Source organism: Channa argus, chromosome 5, assembly GCF_033026475.1.
Source record: "Channa argus isolate prfri chromosome 5, Channa argus male v1.0, whole genome shotgun sequence".
Classification (NCBI taxonomy): domain Eukaryota; kingdom Metazoa; phylum Chordata; class Actinopteri; order Anabantiformes; family Channidae; genus Channa; species Channa argus.
The window spans coordinates 5,349,700-5,368,015 of NC_090201.1; the positions used below are offsets into that span (position 1 = coordinate 5,349,700).

General features: G+C 38.7%; 1 protein-coding gene across 2 annotated transcripts in view; it reads right to left on the minus strand.

Annotated features, from left to right (window-relative positions):
• LOC137128150 (contactin-4) overlaps window positions 1-9,912 on the minus strand; it is a 110,811-nt gene extending 100,899 nt beyond the window's left edge. For both annotated transcript variants that reach the window (XM_067505941.1, XM_067505940.1), the window contains exon 1: window positions 9,590-9,912. The gene's annotated coding sequence lies outside the window, so the exon portion shown is untranslated. The remainder of the gene's footprint in view (window positions 1-9,589) is intronic.
• Between the last annotated feature and the right edge of the window lie 8,404 nt (window positions 9,913-18,316).

Sequence of the window (18,316 nt, forward strand, 5' to 3'; positions counted from 1 at the left end):
ACCCCAAGTGCCCCACACACATGCATACACCTACCTCTACGCATGCTTGCTTATTAGATTAATAGTTTTCCATTACGCTGCCATGCACAAAGAAAGCAGCTGATTGTCAAAAGCTATCACAATCACTTAAGCAGTGTCAAACTCGATCAGAACCAACCTCCTCCATCAAACCAGAGACTGCGCACTGAATACATGTATATTAAAAATAGATATGCCGTATGTGTCGAGCTTCAAAGATTCATGAAACATCACATATACTCACAGCATTCATCAAAATCAGATAGGACTGAAGACGGGATTTGATGGATGGAGGTGCCAAAGGGAAAGTAATTTACACTAACTTATTCTTGTTGCTGTGAATAAGAAGGAGTAAAGGGAAGCTGAGCAGGGTGCACCACAGCTGCAAGCCTCACAGGATGTACTGTAGTGTATTTTTGGGCGTATAAAGTACAAGGGCAAGTGGCCAAAAACAGGACACAGAAAGTGTAAGGGACGAATTCTACAGTGTATTATTTATTATTTGAACATTTTTCCTAATATTTATTTTGTATGCTGCTGAGCAGAAGTGCAGTCCAAGGACTCTTTGACCCAGACCCTTTCAACACAACTGCTGTTGTGTACCAATACTGTGTACAGCTGTGTACCAATACAACCTTCTTGAGGTTTTTTAATGAGGCTTACTCTGAGTCAGAAAAGGTTAGTTATTTGTGCTCGACTAGAAAGTGGCCAGTTCATATTTATTGTCAGTTCATTAGACTAAAACCTGAAGGGCTGGTCTGAGTGTAGTGGAGCTTAGCGTTGAAGGAAGAGGGAGGACTAGGTGGATTTCACTCTCAGGCAACTGCGAATTTGATTCCCAAAAATTGTGTGTTATACCTTTAGTGTTAGATTTACATAACTTTACACCCCAGGCTGAAATAGCATATTGTGCGCCAGACTGAATAGTTATTATCTTCAAAGACTTTTCTCTAGTAAACTGAAAGTGCAACATACTGTTTGCTTGTCTAAATATTAAAGCTAAGCAGGAAATGAGGGTTGTGTTAGAATGAAACAGGCAACAAGTCTGATCGTATGTTGTTGCATTGATACAACAATACTGTGTTTATATTTCCATCCTATATAGGCCTTTGGCCTCATCTGCGTTACCTTTAAGTCATCGATCTGACAGAACAGATTTCTAGACATTTCTGTTTGTAATTTCCTGTATTTATATGCATAGCTGCATTGGTTGTGTTTCTGGCTGTGAGGACATTAAAAATGCACGTGACCTACATGTAGAACTGTTCCTGAACATCTCCTCTCTCCTGGCAGAACAGATCTTAAGGTGCAGAGACAAGCAAACTTTATTTTAATGAACTTCACACAGATATGAATCTAAATGGTTACTTTCTGGTATGAGTTCTACATCTGGTCTACATCAATGCCTGAACATTTCAGTATGTGGCTTTCGTGCATTTCTTGCACTGTGGTTATGCATATAAAGGATAGAAGCATAGAAATCTTCCTTTACAAGATTTTTATTTCAAAGTGGCTTAACTGGAAACTTTAGAGTAAGTCAATGTGTCATCCAGTAGCTCATGGAGCTAATGCTACTGTATTGCAATTAACAAGTTGCTACAACGTATGAAATATACTACCATCAAATTCAAAATACATGCTGTGGATTCAGAAATAAAAGACTCAAAGTGCAAACATTAATTACAATTTATATGATATGCAATTCACTGTTTTCTGACCTATTAGAAAAGAAGGTAAAAAGGCCACAGGCTGCCAAACAGAGCTGCGGACAATGATTCTCTATGGTGCGATGTAAAGGTGTAGAGCTTAGCCGCTACGCAGAGAAAAGCTCAAAGTGAGATTTCCAAAAAGACATCTTCATAACAGGGTAGTTGTGACTGGCATTGTTCTTATCTTAGCATTGAAATAATATTATCTATAGAGAACACTAATTATTGCAAAGATCGTTCTTTGTGAATGAGCCATTCTTTTTAGGTGACAGCTTGTATGACAGATTTCAAAAAAAAAAAGAAAACTTTCTAACAATAGTTCGTAGCTGCTCTGTAGTTCACATTCTGCATGGGTAACTATTTACTGCATATGGACAGAAAAATGATGTGAAGCCAAAGAAGAAAATACACGCTCCCATCACAGACAGAAGCTTCCTTTTCCAGATAGTAAAATCCATACATTGCTCCAAGGCAAAGCTGCTCTAAAGACTGCACAGCTTTTTTCCACTAAGTGCGTAAATACATCCTCAGTTGGGATAAACTTGCACTTTATGCAAGTGAGGTTTTATCTGACAAACCGACTGCCAGTCTTAAAAAATCCACACATCACTTGCAGTATAAAACGTGCTTTTGGAAAACATGGGAGGACATAATTATATATTTCTTCAAAACATTTTATTTTTTGGATTTCCATTGTAATGATGAGCTGATATTCCTCCTGTTATGAATATCATCTATTTAAAGAGTTTGCAGGAAGCGTCTGTGTGACAGGTTTATATTACAGGCTTTCTATCAGTGTTCTGCAGGTGTTGCTCAACTTGAATCTAAGTCTTTTTATTTTTTATTTTCAACGCACCACCACTAATGCCAGCACACACACACAGGGAGCGTGACTCCCATCTTCTCTCAGAAGTATTATCCTCCGTCATCTTTCCCTCATACCTCTGAGAGTCTGACTGAAAAAGCCTCTTTGCAAATTCCCTAACTTCACTATGGTTGGGTTTGTGCAGATACTGAGTATCTGTTACTTTATTTGGGCTGCGGATAAAACTTTTTTCCATATAATTATTTTGTGAGGATGCAGTTGTTTACTTGCAATGTCCATTTGTGAATCCTGCTTGGGACTGCTGCTGCAGACATAAAGGGTGACTTTAACAATTTTCACTTTGGATCTAATTTTAGAATTACCTAGATGGACACATATTAATGCTTCTAGCTGAAAAACTCCAAGTGACACAAACGCCATCGTCTGGAGGAGTTTTTTTTCAAATCATCAGTTCAAATGAAGTCATCTGAAAGAGTTCTGGTACCCGGTTTAGTATAAGCAACACCATGACACCATCTGCATGGAAAAACTACTCCAGATGATGTCATCAGCTAGTGTGGAAGCAGAGAGATGTTTAATTATAGAGAAGGCAGAGAGAATTCCTATACCATGTAGATGCACTCCCTAAATTAAAAACATAGGAAGAAGGCTAAAAATCAGTGAAGTCCCCCTTTTAAGTAATTGCAAATCTAAATCTGGAAAATTAGATGCTAAAAGATCTAAACAAATTCTGTAACAGTTGCAAACTGCCTTCTGAAAAACAGTTATCAAGAAGATTAGGCTTGAATCATGGTTCACCACTTAGTAAAGGTGGGCAAATCCTACAAAAGACATATAAGCATATAAAATTAATTTACGTAAAATCATGATACAATAAGTGACGGGTTTACAGCCAAGCCTAAATTAATAATTGATTGTAAAACTATTGTTGTGGAAAACAACAGGAACTGGAATTATTTATGAAGCTGTGTATACTGTACATTTACCGATGCAACACACAGATAGCACTAGGCTGCATTTAGATTCTTTTTAGCAGAAGAGGAGACCAAAACAAAAAAAGGAACAAAAAGAAACAAAACATGAAAGTAGCTCCCAGTTTGGTTTGGTGCATTATATGGTAATTCTATTCACTATCCTTCAAAGCAGGAAAAGTAAGGGCTGTGATTTATTCATAAGCTGGTTTTCTTTCGCAAAAAGGTAACAATTCTTGAAAGAAAAGCAAATTACAAATGTAAACAAATCCGACCAAGTTGTGAATGGCTTCCGTGTTGCCCCATGCAGCCTGACTTCGCAGTACGCTCCAGCTGCTGGACCCAGGAGAGTCTTGGTATCAAGCAAGTGAGCAGATGGTTGGTTTTAGCACTATATGTGAGATGTCTGTTAGAGAGGTTTGTTCATTTATTCCAGTACTGTGGGGCACAATGGCCTTATCTGGTTCTAAGGTTTGGTGCAGATCCATGTCAGAAATAATTCAACAAGATCCTGGCTGCACAGGCTCTATCAAGCTCCTGCCAGTCTGTATCAGAGAGTGAAGGTCAACCGCTCTGTCCTGCTCACCTGCCCCACCATATGTCTTCACTCCGTCTGAACTACTATGGATGAAGATCAGAAAAATGCCCCATAGGTTTTCAAAGAGCCAAGAGTTGATGCCAATATCTACATTTTGGTGGGATTATGTACACTAATATTTACAGCTGGAGTTAATTGGCCTAGATTCAAGACAGGGTCTGAAACATAATGGCTGGACACCTCTTTCCACTGCAAAACAGACTAATCAGTGAGTTTAAGGTTAATAGCTCCTGAAGGTCCATACATGTTTAGATATTAAAACCCTGCCTCTGGTGATGTCTATGGGCACCAGACCTTGGGCATCATACTCAAAGATTTTTAAGATTTAAACTTTTATTTTTACTAATGTTATGTTAGAAGTCCTTAAAATTGGGAATCTATTCATTTCTTTTTTCAAGTTCACACTTTGTGCGTATTAATTTAATTCATTTCATATTGATTGTGACTTGGTCCAGAGCCAAAATTCTGAAAACAGTGTCACTGTTCAAATATATACAGATCTAACTGTGTTAGATGATAAATATATAAATACTAGATATAAAACTATACTCTAGGTGTATATTGTAATATACTGTCAAAATTGTAAAAATGATTTATTTTGTCAGTTTAGTTAACCTAAATGTTCCATATGGTTATGGACTAAAAGAAGCCAAAACTATGCCTATTAATTAATCTGTTGGTCAACAGAACCTGTTTAAACCTGTTTTTGAGCAAAAATGCCTAAATTGTTAAATGCATAAAAAAAAAGAGAGGCATCGACATAATTAATTAGAAAAATACTTAGATTAACGAAACGCACATCGCATGTGGGTTCACAAAGATTTGGCACCTGGGACAATTTTGGGACAATAAAGCAATTACCTCACAGTGTGCGGATTAAGTTGTTAAAGGTTAACTAGAACAAAAATATAAATATTTGTGTTTTAAAATCACCGTATATGAATTCTTCAAGACATCACAGAGATTAGTGAATAAGTAAATAAACTTGTGGAGCAGCTTTTTCTCTCTGTGTAAGAGTGAGGACAGAGCTCAATTAAGTGTCCCTGTCCTCAGCAGAGAGGGAGCAGACAGCTCAGGTAAAGTCAAAGTTACTCTTTAACTGGACCGGACAACACTAGGGGTCGTTCGGGTATCGCCGTAAAAATGCTCCATAAATTAATGATCTATAAGAGTAATAAATGTGCATAAAAGTGATCATTTCATTTGTGCCCACAGTTCCCCATCCACCGTCACGTGTTCACCAAAACAAGTTAACTGTTCAACCTAAAGTGCCACAGGTCCTGGTGAACACTGAGACAGTCACAGTCCCAAACCAAGCAGGACGCTGTAGCTGTCAGCAGCAGACAGGAGGACAGGGATCAGTGATGTGGACTGATTTTATGTTCATTCTTCTCTTTTGTTACAGTATTTAAACCAAAGTAAACTGAACTGTTTACTGAGGAAATGTAGATTACACCACATTCCTTTAACTTGAATGGAACAAGCTCTTACTTTAATTCTATTGTGGAGAGACTTAAACACAGATGACCAGTTAAGACTGGCCTATTTTGGGGGGAGGAATAATGTCTTGCAGTCCATACTTTGGATTATTATATTGAAATTTAAATGATTGATGAATTAAACAGGTTTAATTGTAGTAAATTAATGGTTATGTCATTATATGTTATATTATTGTAGTGAGATAAGGGGAGTAGTCACTGAGACTGAGACTTGTAGGCGGTAGGGATTATGGGAGTTTAGTTCTTTTCCGTTCTGTTGAATTATGTCGTGCCGTCTGTTGTGTTGCTGGGGTTTAGCAAGTGGGTGGAGTTTAGGTGGACGCCATGACTGTGAGTTCTGCTGCAGCTTATGGCGTCCAGTCGCTGTTTACGTTGTGTTGTTTGTGTCCCACCCAAATAAATACCTGTCTTCTCAGGCTCATGTGGTGTATGTGGCACAAGAAACTTAAAGAAACATCACGTGTGAGTTTGATTAGCCAGAACATCGCAACATTACATTGTTATATGTTAACTGAAAAAAAAAACAGCTTAACCCAAAAAAAATCAGTAGTTTATTCGATTAATTGAAAAAAAATAATCGTTAGGTGATCCCCTTTAGATCAGCTGCTATTTCTTTGCTGTATCATTATAAACTGATATCAATCCAAATTTCTAATAGTACAAAATATATCACAGTCGAGCGACCACATTAAGGACGCAATCAAATGTGAGACATTATATAATTTCTAAAGACTAATTCACTCCTCAACACTTGCCTAACACATTTGAGTCAGTCTGCTGAAAGACACCAGCCAATCAACATTCAACACTCACATAATCATACTCACTGTGTGGGTTCATTTTATACTGATAACAATACAATTAAATAACAGCATCAAATATTGTATGCAATCTCCCGTGTGCATTTTTTCATCGCTTAACTAGGGCTTTCTTGACAGTGAGGTCATTTTAATAAAGAAAATGACTTTTATTGCAGAGCCTGCTGTGATCAGGTTACATTTACATTAATATTTCTCTGCCCAGTCTCCCTCCTGGCTATAAAATGTCACAGAACCTATCTGACAATGTCAGACATTAAAAGAACACAATGAACCTAAAAAGTCAGATTAGAACTAAACAAACTGCAAAACAAAATAAACAAAAGAACTCGGTTGTTTTGCAAATTAGTTTGTATAACATGTAACTATTAATACAATAACGTATAATGCAGCCATAAATTTAAAAATATTATATATGATATTTAGTGGAATCATGTCATGCTGATATGATCATCTCATTTCACATCAGGTAAAATACACGGTTGTCTAATTTCTTGATTTACAAAAATCTGCATTTATCAATGAACTACTTTTTATGTTGTTTGTTTTTTAATCAGTAACCTTTCAATCAGACTTTTCTCCATCCGTTATCTTAAATACTTATCCTGTTCAGGGTCACAAGCTGTCTCAGCTGTCACTGGCAGAAGGCGTGTAGACAGGGCCAACATAGAGAGACATACACAGACATACACAGACAGACAACCATTCACACCTACTAGCAATTTAGAGTCCCCAGTTAACCTGACATGCATGTCTTTGGACTGTGGGAAGAAACTGGAGTGCATGGAGTAAACCCACACAAGCACAGGGAGAACATGAAAACTCCAGCCAGTGAATTCAAACCGCGGCCCTGCTAACCACTAAGCACCGTGCTGCCCCATTATTATTATTATGACAATCTAAATTACTGCAGCTTAAGACTTCACAGCGCGGTAAAAATTAAAAGCAAAATAGACACAACACCATCGATGAGTCTTTAAATATTGCTGGCTACAAACGGTTTCCGCATCATGTCCATGTTATTATGGATGTGGAAACGACTTTTACAACCAAGTCCTCACACATTTATTAGTATTTGCTTTCGCCACGCTACCCAGCAAATAGTGAACTTTAAATATATATTAAATTCTGCATTTATGAGGTGGCCAAGACACGTGACATCAGTGTAGAGGGTTAGTTGTAATGTTTAAAGTTCAATTTAAGTATTTTACTTGCAGAGTAAAATGACTGACAGGTGCCTAAGCAGCAACATAGGATTCATCAAAGCATCTCCACGCTGTGAAGGCACAGGCCACCTCTGCTTGTATCCACCTGCAGCTATTAAGACTGCCAAATCCCAGGCATGAGCGGCTGAAGCAGTACTCTGGTATCACAGACCTGACCTCGCTAGACAACAGTCGGCTCTGGGTGTTAAACCACCCCATCCGCTCCATACATCACTGTTATCTCTATCACCCCAGTGAAGATTAGCCTTCAGCCTGCACTACCTACCTATTCAGGATGCTGCTGTCGAGCAAAAAAACCCAGAGAACCAAGGCAACATGAGGTGATAACCCAGGAAAAACAGGCGTTCTGCTCTGAAATGTGAAGGAATACACTATCGTGTTGGCCTGCTTCATCCTCTGGAATCACAATAGCATGAGTCACAGATAACACAGATTGCTATATGAATAAGTTTACAGCAGTAAAACTTCTCCAATTAGTCATTTTTTTATGAAGACGATCATTGTGTTCACCTGTGCTGAGTAAAATAATGGTGGATTAAATGAGTCTGCATTTTGCTGGATGCCTATAAACTCCACGAAGCCCACCTGGATGCTCGTGCATGCTTTATTGAAGACACTAAAAATGCACAAGGTAGCAGAGAGACTAACCTTTTATGTTGGTGCATCACCTGTACTTTATGCAGACCTCATCCCTTAACTGTTGGACAGGCACAAACTTGACTGCTGTGAATTGTTTATGCACTGATAGATCTTTGAACGAAGGGAACTTGGTAGTCTGTGTCTGCCTGCCTCTGTTATTACATGGTGGTGAGGATATGAAGGGGTCCATATGCATTCTCCAGATGACCCTCCTAAGAGTAATCGACGGGGCTACATGAACGTGGCAGGTTTATTAAGCCAGTACTTAGAAATTAAGCCACAAAGTAGCATATTAATCATCATTCCACTGGACTAAGTGACAGAGGAGTGTGATCATTGAATGTAATTTGTGGGGGTGGAGGGGGTTTGCATTTGAATAAAAATGCCTTATGGCAAATTTATGATGCTGTAGTACCTTCCTGGGTGGGAGAGGGGTGAGAAAGTGGGTGTAGTTAATTCCCCTTATAGTGATATTTGTATGTCAGCACAAAACCCAGAGAATCCAGACATCTGAAGACAGAGGTGAGGGATCTGGTGGCTACAGTGCTTCAAATATAAGATAAGCATCAGAGGACTGGATGCACATCCAGGACACACACATACACACATACACGATTCTGTCACCTTCATACTGTGAAGCCTTTAGAATGAAGAGCTTTTTTACAAACTCGGTTTAAAATATTTTAGATTATGCTTGGGCTTTTTTTTAAACGAAATGAGTATGATTTGATTGTGTCTTCTATGCAGGCTACTCTTCACTGTACTCCTCTTCAAAACACATGCGAATAAAAGCATAAAAATCAATTGGAGAGAGCCTCGGTTCACAGATGTCTGCAGGTGTCCCTCATCATCTAAATTGCGATGCAACGCGGAGAACAGAAGAAACATCATCACCAAACTCAAAGCTGACTCGATCGTGCAAAAAACGGTCCCCTTTCTCTCCACCAACATCCCAAAATTCCTGTCTTTTACTGGCACTGCAGCCTGAAGGAATGCGCAAAGAGGACCACGACGTCTCGCTCCTTTGCAGAGTGCACCCGTTGGCTGCGGAGCCTGAACTTTCTTTACAAACCTTTAAAAACAAAGGGGAGGGGATACATGGCGATTTAAGGATCATCTCCTCCAAGCATACGCGGCACCAGTAAGAACGCATGGCACAAGAAAAGCGGTGGAAAAAAAAAAAAAAAACCCTGTGCGCTGTAACGTGCAGGCAGCCAGGACGCACACTAAACTGTGCAAAGACCTTACACTACTGCGTGGCACAATAACTTTGACGGATGCCTACCTGTTCAGGAGAGGAGACTCGATAGTAAGCAGACGAGGGAGGATAAGGGATGTCAGGCACAGCGCCGAGCCGCACGATCTGCACTGTGGATGAAAAGGGCTGTTAGGCGTCCCGGCAGTGAACTCCAAAGTGCGTCTGTCCTTTTTTCCACGCCAATAAAGGACCGGGAGATTCAGACCCCTCCCCCCCATCCCCCCTCCTTTTATTAAACTATTTCCAAGTGCTTCCAATAGTATAATGCGCCTCGCTCATTTACCATGTAGATTTGACGGGTGATGGCACTGATTAGTTTTTACTAAGTTTCCCCTTTGGATTCCTCTGAATGTTACCCTTACCTTACGCAGGTCATTCAATGCTACACTGTTATAAAATACCCTACTTTAGGGACCAGTGTTTTTTTTTTTTTAAATAAAAGCTGCCCCCATTGTAGGGCTTGACCCCCTGCAGCTGCCCCCCAGAGTAAACCAATGGCTTCCCTGACTCTAACCATTTTTGTTTTAATGTCCATTTCCTGAAGAGATCACCAACTTCCAGCTAAGGTCAACTACTTCCTGTCTCCATTAGTAGTCGGCTATTTTTGTCTACAGCCAGGTTCCCTTTACAATGTTCCTAACTTTGTAGGTGTTGAGCAGCAAATCACAAGTGAGCTACAGTAGAATCCATAACAGGCTGCTGTGTATATTGGGCAAAGCTTACAGAGTCAATAAAGAACCGTTTTTGTTATTTTACAGTTTTCTTTTAATTATTTAGAAGGTAGAGGCAAGACTGAATGGTGAGAGTGTGTGAAATTACCCTGAACTCTGCCCCCTTCTCCCTGATGTAATAGAGCAATGACTTTGAGCTTTAACTATATGTAATTTAAAGAGTTTCCAGAAGAAAACCATTTCTCACAAAAGACATCCTCAGTTACACACAATAATTAAAATGCACTAGTGCTGGAAAGGAGAATGATGCCCTTGAAACACCGTGGTAACATAAAAAATTTAAATGACTAAAAAAACAAAACAAAAAAACAAAAAACCCACCTGTGAACATTGCTTAATCAACTCTCGAAAAAAATTGTATGAACAGCAATGTGGGTTAGAGAAGAACATCAAAATACACAGCTCTGTCTTTGTCCAGGCAATACAGGAGAGGAATTTGGTATCTGGCCTCATTCTGAGGACACTGGCCAGTAAAGCAGCAAAAAAAGAGAATGAAGTCATTATCGTTACAGATAATAACTCTAGGGGCCATTCATGTAAGGACAAATCCCAGAGGAAAGTACGCCTGCAGTATGCACATCATTATCAATATAGTCAACTCCCTTGTGAATTTCCACCTCGCCCCAAAATAGAAAGGAAGTGGCAAGGGTAGATTTCAGTTTCATGATCTGTGGAGAATGTGCTCAGGATCCAGGAATACAAACTACACCAAGGGCAAATATGCAGTTATCAGAAGCGTCTACATAATTAAAGTATTCATTTCATGTAATTACTGCCTAATACAGTGGGACACTACGTGTTACTTCATGAACTTCCTGATACTGTACAACCTGGGTACGTGTTGCAGAACTCAGTAATATTAGATGGCTCCAATCATTTAAGCAAGTAGCTGAAGCAGGATTTTCATAACCATAATGGGAGGCAGCCCTGAGAGAAATGATAGGTTTTCTTTGGCCCATAGGTGAGAGGTTGATTTATAGTGTGATATTTTTTGTGTTTGGCTCAGCAGGAAAAATGAACTACATAGGTCCCGTAAAAAATATCACCACCCGGCTGATTACAAATTTAAGTGGCAATGGAAGAAAAAGAAAAAGTCTGATTTTTGTATAATGTAACGCAACTTTGTTTTTCTGTATTACAATTTAAATCAACCTAATAAGACAAACAGAATATCAGATTCTCATTTTTAATATCTTCCAAGACTATAGATTTGCATTGTACTAAATGGGAAATAAACGTTTCAGGTTTAAATAATCCAGCTCATGCAAACCGATCTAAATCCTGAAATTAGCATGGTGGCCATTAAAGCTGTGAAAAAACATTAAAAAAAAAAACAAGTAAACTTCAACAACACAGGGCAACGGCTTGAGTAATGGAGTGGTTAGTGCTGCCGGCTCACATCTGGAAGGTTGCAGATTCCCAACCCTGACCTTCCTATGTGCAGTTTGCATGTTCTTTCTGCATGTGCTTGTGTAGTTTTTCTCCAGTTTCCTCCCACAGAGACATGCATGTTAGGTTAACCGCTGATTCTAAATTGTCCGTAGGTGTGAATGTGGGATTGGTTGTCTGTCTGTGTATGTCTCTCCGTGCTGGCCCTGAGATAGACCTGTCCAGGGTGGACCCCCTTCCCACAACACAACACGGGACAAGCAGTTACAGATAATGGATGGACGGACTTCAACAACACGGGTGCAACATTTGCTAAAAGAAAGGTCCTGCAAAAAGAGAAAAACACAACCAACTACAGAACATGCTACAAATACCACAAACAACTCAGAAATGTTTCCAGGGGCCGAATACAGAAAACACAAATAATTATACATATGTGATATCTGCCATTATAAAGTTAAAATATTTAGAAAAAATGCATTTTAGCTTATTTTCTAATATCAGTATCTTGAGTCACCATAGCCACTATTTTGTTGTTGTCTAGTCTTTGCAGCACACTTTTTGGATTTGTTTGTGTTTTTTCTGCTTGAAGCATTTTCTCTACATGTTGCTCCTCTGATGTCAAATTGGTGAAGTTGTTTTTGTAATTTATTTATTTGCTTGTCTTTCATGAGTTTGGATGTGTCGAGCCGTTAGGGCCATTGTAGAATATAGTCTATTGCAAAAGACCGAATCTTGAAATACTCAAAGCATATCGAGGTTCTTTCACAGACATGTTGCTGGTTTATGACACAAACACTACTGTAACTGTATAATATCAAATAGAAAAGTTTTTGTTTTTTGCAGGGTCTTCCATAAAATATAACACACTGTTGCTGATAAAAACTGGTCTCATTGAGCGAAACACTCAAAACTCCAGACACTCAAGTGTCACCTGCTCTGCAGTCGAAACAGTTAAGAGTTCTTATGTCTGCACTCATGCGCTGATTGAACTGTATGTGTGCGAGACAGAAACACTCAGTGTTAGCTTCTCCAGCAGTAGCAGAGACCAAACAAACACTTAGCTTGTCACTGAGTTGGCTGCTGTCATGATGTAAAGGCCGGTTTAGGAATTTCCAGAATTTCCACCAAATGCTCTTGATCATTGCAAATACAACATAACTGCCTTTTGAAATCACATATTCATTTGAATAATCACATTCATGTATTATCATGGTTTAAAAAAAAACAGGAAGGATAAACATCTGTGCTCTCACCTGCTTTAATTCGGAGTCACATTAAAAGCTTTTATTTTTCTCACTGTTCCATCACAAAGAATCAAACCACAATGTATCTGATAACAGTGGGATGAAAGTAGAATATCTGTAAAATGCAGAATCACCTATCACCGTCACTGTGTTCCCTCCACTGCAGATTTATAATTATAATATCTGTTTTTTATTTGTCTCAACACAAAGGCTTATGCTCCGTCTCCAAACACGTTGTACTGATCCTACATATCTCCTCAACAATCTCCTCATGCAGATTTAAAGCCACGTGTAACATTTGTAAAGGGATTCAAATGGAACCAATTGTATCTGCTTGTTTTGGTTTAAACCAGGAATTAAATGAAAGATTGTATTAATATTATCTCAGTATGTCAGTGGACACATGCAATATATGTTGACCTCGCTATCCTGGCTCAGAGGCTGGAGGTTGGGGGATGGAGGTACCCCCCCTGCAAAAAAACTCCAAATGAGCTAAAATGCTACATTCAGAGAAGATCTGGGAGAAGCCGTTGCTCGGGAGGTACAGCAAGTCTCCCACAAATCACAGGTTTGTCAGTTCAGGCCCGGGCTCCTACTGTTCATATGTTGAGGTGTCCATGTGCAAGGCACTGAATCCAAAGTTGCTTCTGGTGGGTCGGACCAGCAAATTGTAATATTGTTCATTGACAGATCATTGTCAGATCACAGAGCTCGCTGGCTATGGGGCGGTGCGGCTGCAGACCAGTCAGTGCCAATGGTGACGACTGTTAGATTATAGATCAGGCTGCATATTTCTGTCCAAACCTGATGCAAGCAAGAGAGTGTGCTGGCCAAAGAACATTTTATTCAGTCTCCCCTGATCCATGCAGATATGCAAGTGCTCCAACCATAAATTAATAAGCTGTTTCAAGTCATATTTTGCTGAACTGCATTGCAACATGCCATCAGCTTGACCAATCCCTACCCAAACCAAATCGGTCCTGTCAGATTTGATTCTAGCATCAGTCCTAGTAATGTAACTAGTAATGAAAAAAAAAAACAGGAATGACTTTAGTTGTGAAGTAATGTTACTACTTTCCAATGAATAAGTGGTTACAGTTTATGAGTAAATTGCAAATTGTACCTTACAGTACTGCACATTTCTTAGAAGTAAAAGACACCTTCTTCATGTCAGTACTATAAGTATTTATATGTGACAATTCCAGATATTGCAGAGGCTGTCTGTGTATAATATTTGTCACATACTACCACTCGATTTTTCCTCTGTGAAGTCACTGATGAGGTGTACACACACACACACACAAACAGAGCCGTGCAATGCTGTACACAGCTTCTGTTTATAATGATTCATAGCATTTCCTCCCACTCAATGTGAGTTAACATTTCAGAGAAAAGAGACAAATCAGAGATGCTTTTTATATCCAGGCCTTTCAATCAGGTTCTGACCTGTCTGTAATAAGTGACACACAAGCCCGGCTGTGTAATTTATGTGCTGCCTGAACAAATTGCTTCACTGGGGACCAGAGGAGAGCCTTTCCTTTCCTGGCAGATGAAAGCCATAGAGTTAGGCTCTTCTCATAAAGCTGTTTACCAGGCTTTACAACACCTCTCCAAGAATAAAAGCTACAGTACATTAAAATGATCACATGAATGCTTTTTGTATAAACAGCTGTGCGAGTGCAAATGACTATGATGAGGGATTGTATAAAACTCCACCACCATTTGTCATATTAGTGTGGCTGCAGCAGCTTTAATCAGAAAACCACTTTGGAATGTGTCTGTGGCGGCTTTTGCTATTGCCTTAAGTCACACTTATTACATCTCTGTCTTATTACATCTCTGAAATGTTATCTGCTTGCTGAGGCAGCACAGGTTTTTCCCTTTAATTGTCTCTTTGGAGAAAGGGGACTCCATGTGTGAAGAAAGGGAGCAAACAAGGGTTTTAAACCAACTCTTTTTTCTGACCAGAGACAGAGCGTGGGATGCTTTTATTTCCGTTTGTTAGCGCTAGGAACAGAATATACTGCACATCTGTATTCATATCATGTTTTTTTTAGGAGTCAAGTCAGTGGGGACACAATACGCAGTCCCCACCTTTGTAGTAATGTCTGGTACACTGTATGCTATTCTAGATTTAAAGGTGATGGATAATGCATCATTTTTTTCATAAAGAGCTATTCTTGTGACAGTGTCTCTGCTATCTCATCTGACTGTTCAACCCCCCGGAGTATCGGTGAGGCATCTCGGGGCAGATAAAAAACAAAGCGCACTGGGACAGGGAGATTTCCTTTAAGGGTTCCTTGTGAAGAATAGCACCCGATTTCTCACAGTGATCTCCTCCTCTGCCTCTACATGAAACACAACCAGGTGATCAGGCCCTCACCAATTAGTGACAACTTTCACCTGACCTTGCATTGAGTTGAAAGCATGTTATTGCTCCAAATGAGCAATAATAGTTATGCTGATTTTATAATGGGTTCTAAATATTCCTGAGTGGCTGTTACTTGCCAGCAGTATCATTTGTCCTTTTCGTTTGAATCTAAGCGTATCCTTAGCAATCACTCCTCAAATTGGCTAAGTGGACTTTCAAGCCTATGATAGATTTTTTTCCCTATGTAATTTTTTTTTTTGTGATGATAATATTAATGTTAACACATCTAATCCCATAATGAGGAAAAGAGGTCTCCATGATGACAGTGAAGATCACACATTTAAAGCCCTTGTGTAGCGTAGTCAAAAGCAGCCCCAAAAATCTCTGTAGACTAATCTTGCATGTTGAATTAAAGAGAGAGAAAAACCTGCCGTCATCCTCAAGATGTAACCTCAGTCAGTCAGACACCTGTGTGAAGCTGAGCTAAACTTCAATGTATGCAACATGGGTGCGTGAGAAGGAATTATTCAGCACTGGCTCTTGCTTATATCTTTAGCAAAATCCAATCAAGCTAACCCTGCTAAACATGTGCAAATAAGTTGTTTGATAAAAATAAATACAAATATACAAAGCAAATATTTATGTAATTGTCTTTAATGACCCAACTGAACCTGTATTTGCAGAATTCTCGCAAATTTGTTTCCATTATCCTTATATATTTTACCCAGTTCAAATATTTTGTATATTTGTAAGATTTTTTTTCCTTTGTATTTTTATCTGCAACACATATTTATATATTTATTTTATTTGTTTATAATACAACCAAACATGTTCACAACCAAGCAAGTGGTGCTGTGTATAAAGGGCATATAGAAAAAGCTTATTTGCAGCCCCTGTCCTTGGTCCCTGGTAATCTCTACATACACCCATCAGCCACAACATTACCACTGATGGTCCTAATAATGTCATGGAGGACAAGGGTCAGCAAAACACAGCAAAATAGGACTCAGTGTGCGGGAGGGGAGAAGTCCACAAACCCAGTACTCAAATAACAGTGCAAATAGCTTAAAGAATTCTCAGTATCACTTCAAATCTTTTAATCAAATAAATGTGGAATTGTACCTAAAAATACTCCACTAAGTTGTATTTTAAACAATACTCATTATGGTAATTATAGCAAAGCATGTACTGTAATTATAAAAAAAAAATGATCAAAGACTGTTTATGTGTTAACAGGTGGTTAACTCATAATGAAACATTAGAATTTATTAGTTCATGCATTTTCTTTCATAAAACATATAATTTTTATATTATAATCCCCCAGTAGTATTAATGTTGTGGCTGACTGACGGACAGCAAATCTTCCTAGCACAGAATAGTTGAATGTTTTCCACTGTAAACTATGCAGTACGTGTACTTACACCGTGTGTATGTGTGTGTAGCCTAATTACAATTTTTTTATGTAAATAAGCATATGGACAATAAAAACCTCCAAGTCTAGAGTAATATTAGCTTTGTACATGGTCATAACTTAGTCATAAATTAATTGTCATCCCTACTTCTTCCCAACTATTCCTACCCCACCTATTGCTGATTCCCTGTGTCATAGTACCTTCCAGCTTCTGACTGAAAACACATGATCCAAGGAATCATTAACATGTAGGGTAGAAGTAGTGCTTGAGGAAAGTACTGAACAAATATTGACTTGATAAAAGGGTGAAATATCACCAAAGTTATAACACTTCATTCTGTCTAAATTCAGTCCATTATTTCTAGTAGGTCTTGGCACATTGCACAAGTGTTAAACCAAGTGAGAGGCAAAAGTGTCCCACACTAAACCCAGCATATTAATATAGCCACAGGTGGGAGACAACCTGTGGGGATGATAGGGAAACAGACCCTGGCCAAAATGTTTAAAAAACTTTTCTTTCTAACAGGTTCTGTAGACATAAATAGAGCGTAGTGAATATTGATGGTGCAGTTTTTATTTTTGCGGCACTGTGAGCTGCACTCATGGATGTTTTACATTAACAATAGGTTAAATGACTGGTTATACAGTACAGTATGTATGTGAAAATAACTTTTTCAACAGCTTACTTTAGTAGTATTGTACACTGTAAATAAGTTGGCCTAACCTAAATAAATGTGTTTTTTGGAATACAGTACTTCTGAGTACTCCATGGTGAGATTAAAGCCTAAAGTACATTTTACTGTACTGTTTTTAGTTATGTAAACTAATTGTTTAGTGCACTAGAGTTGATGAGCCTTCGTTCCTTTCCCACCTTACTTGTTTTTGTCAAGGCAATCTGTTTGCATGCTTTGTTTAAGTAAGGTTAGCTAATCAGAATTTACAGTGTAGCAAAAAAATATTCAGTTTAAACGGGGGTCACTGGGTCCATCACTGTTACGGTGACACATTTCCATCATAGTCAATGCTTCTTTTCCTTGTATTTACATTGTCATTTGCATTTAGTCATCTGGCAGATGCCTTTTTCCAAAGGAACTTACAAATGAGGTACAAAGCAGCAAGTACTCTAAGTCAAGGAGAAAACATTAACGCACAGTACTATAAGAAACAATGTTCTGGACAGACCTTAAACCCAACCAGCAATGGCAAAAGTATATAACCGGTAAGTTGCCTCAGATGTATATTCCTTTGTTGTAATGGCTGCTCCTGATTACCATAGAATGCATTTCTTTTTTTTCCCCATTCTGAACCAGAGATAAGTGTGAAAATGTATGTTTCTTCTGATGTTTATTTTGAGCGCTAATTTCCCTCGACCACTGCATTAATATGAGTTAATACGATTTCATGCACTAGCTATAGAGTCCCCATACCCAATTCCAGGGAAATAGCAGCAGGTGAAAAATATAATAAAACCCTTTGAGCAACACCACAGTGTCTTTAACCTAAACCAAAGTGCTTTTCTTGCATAAACATAACTAACCACAGAAAAGACTTGGAGTCAAACTCAGATCTGTGGTGTGAGAGTTGTGAACTTTGTATGTTGTTCAC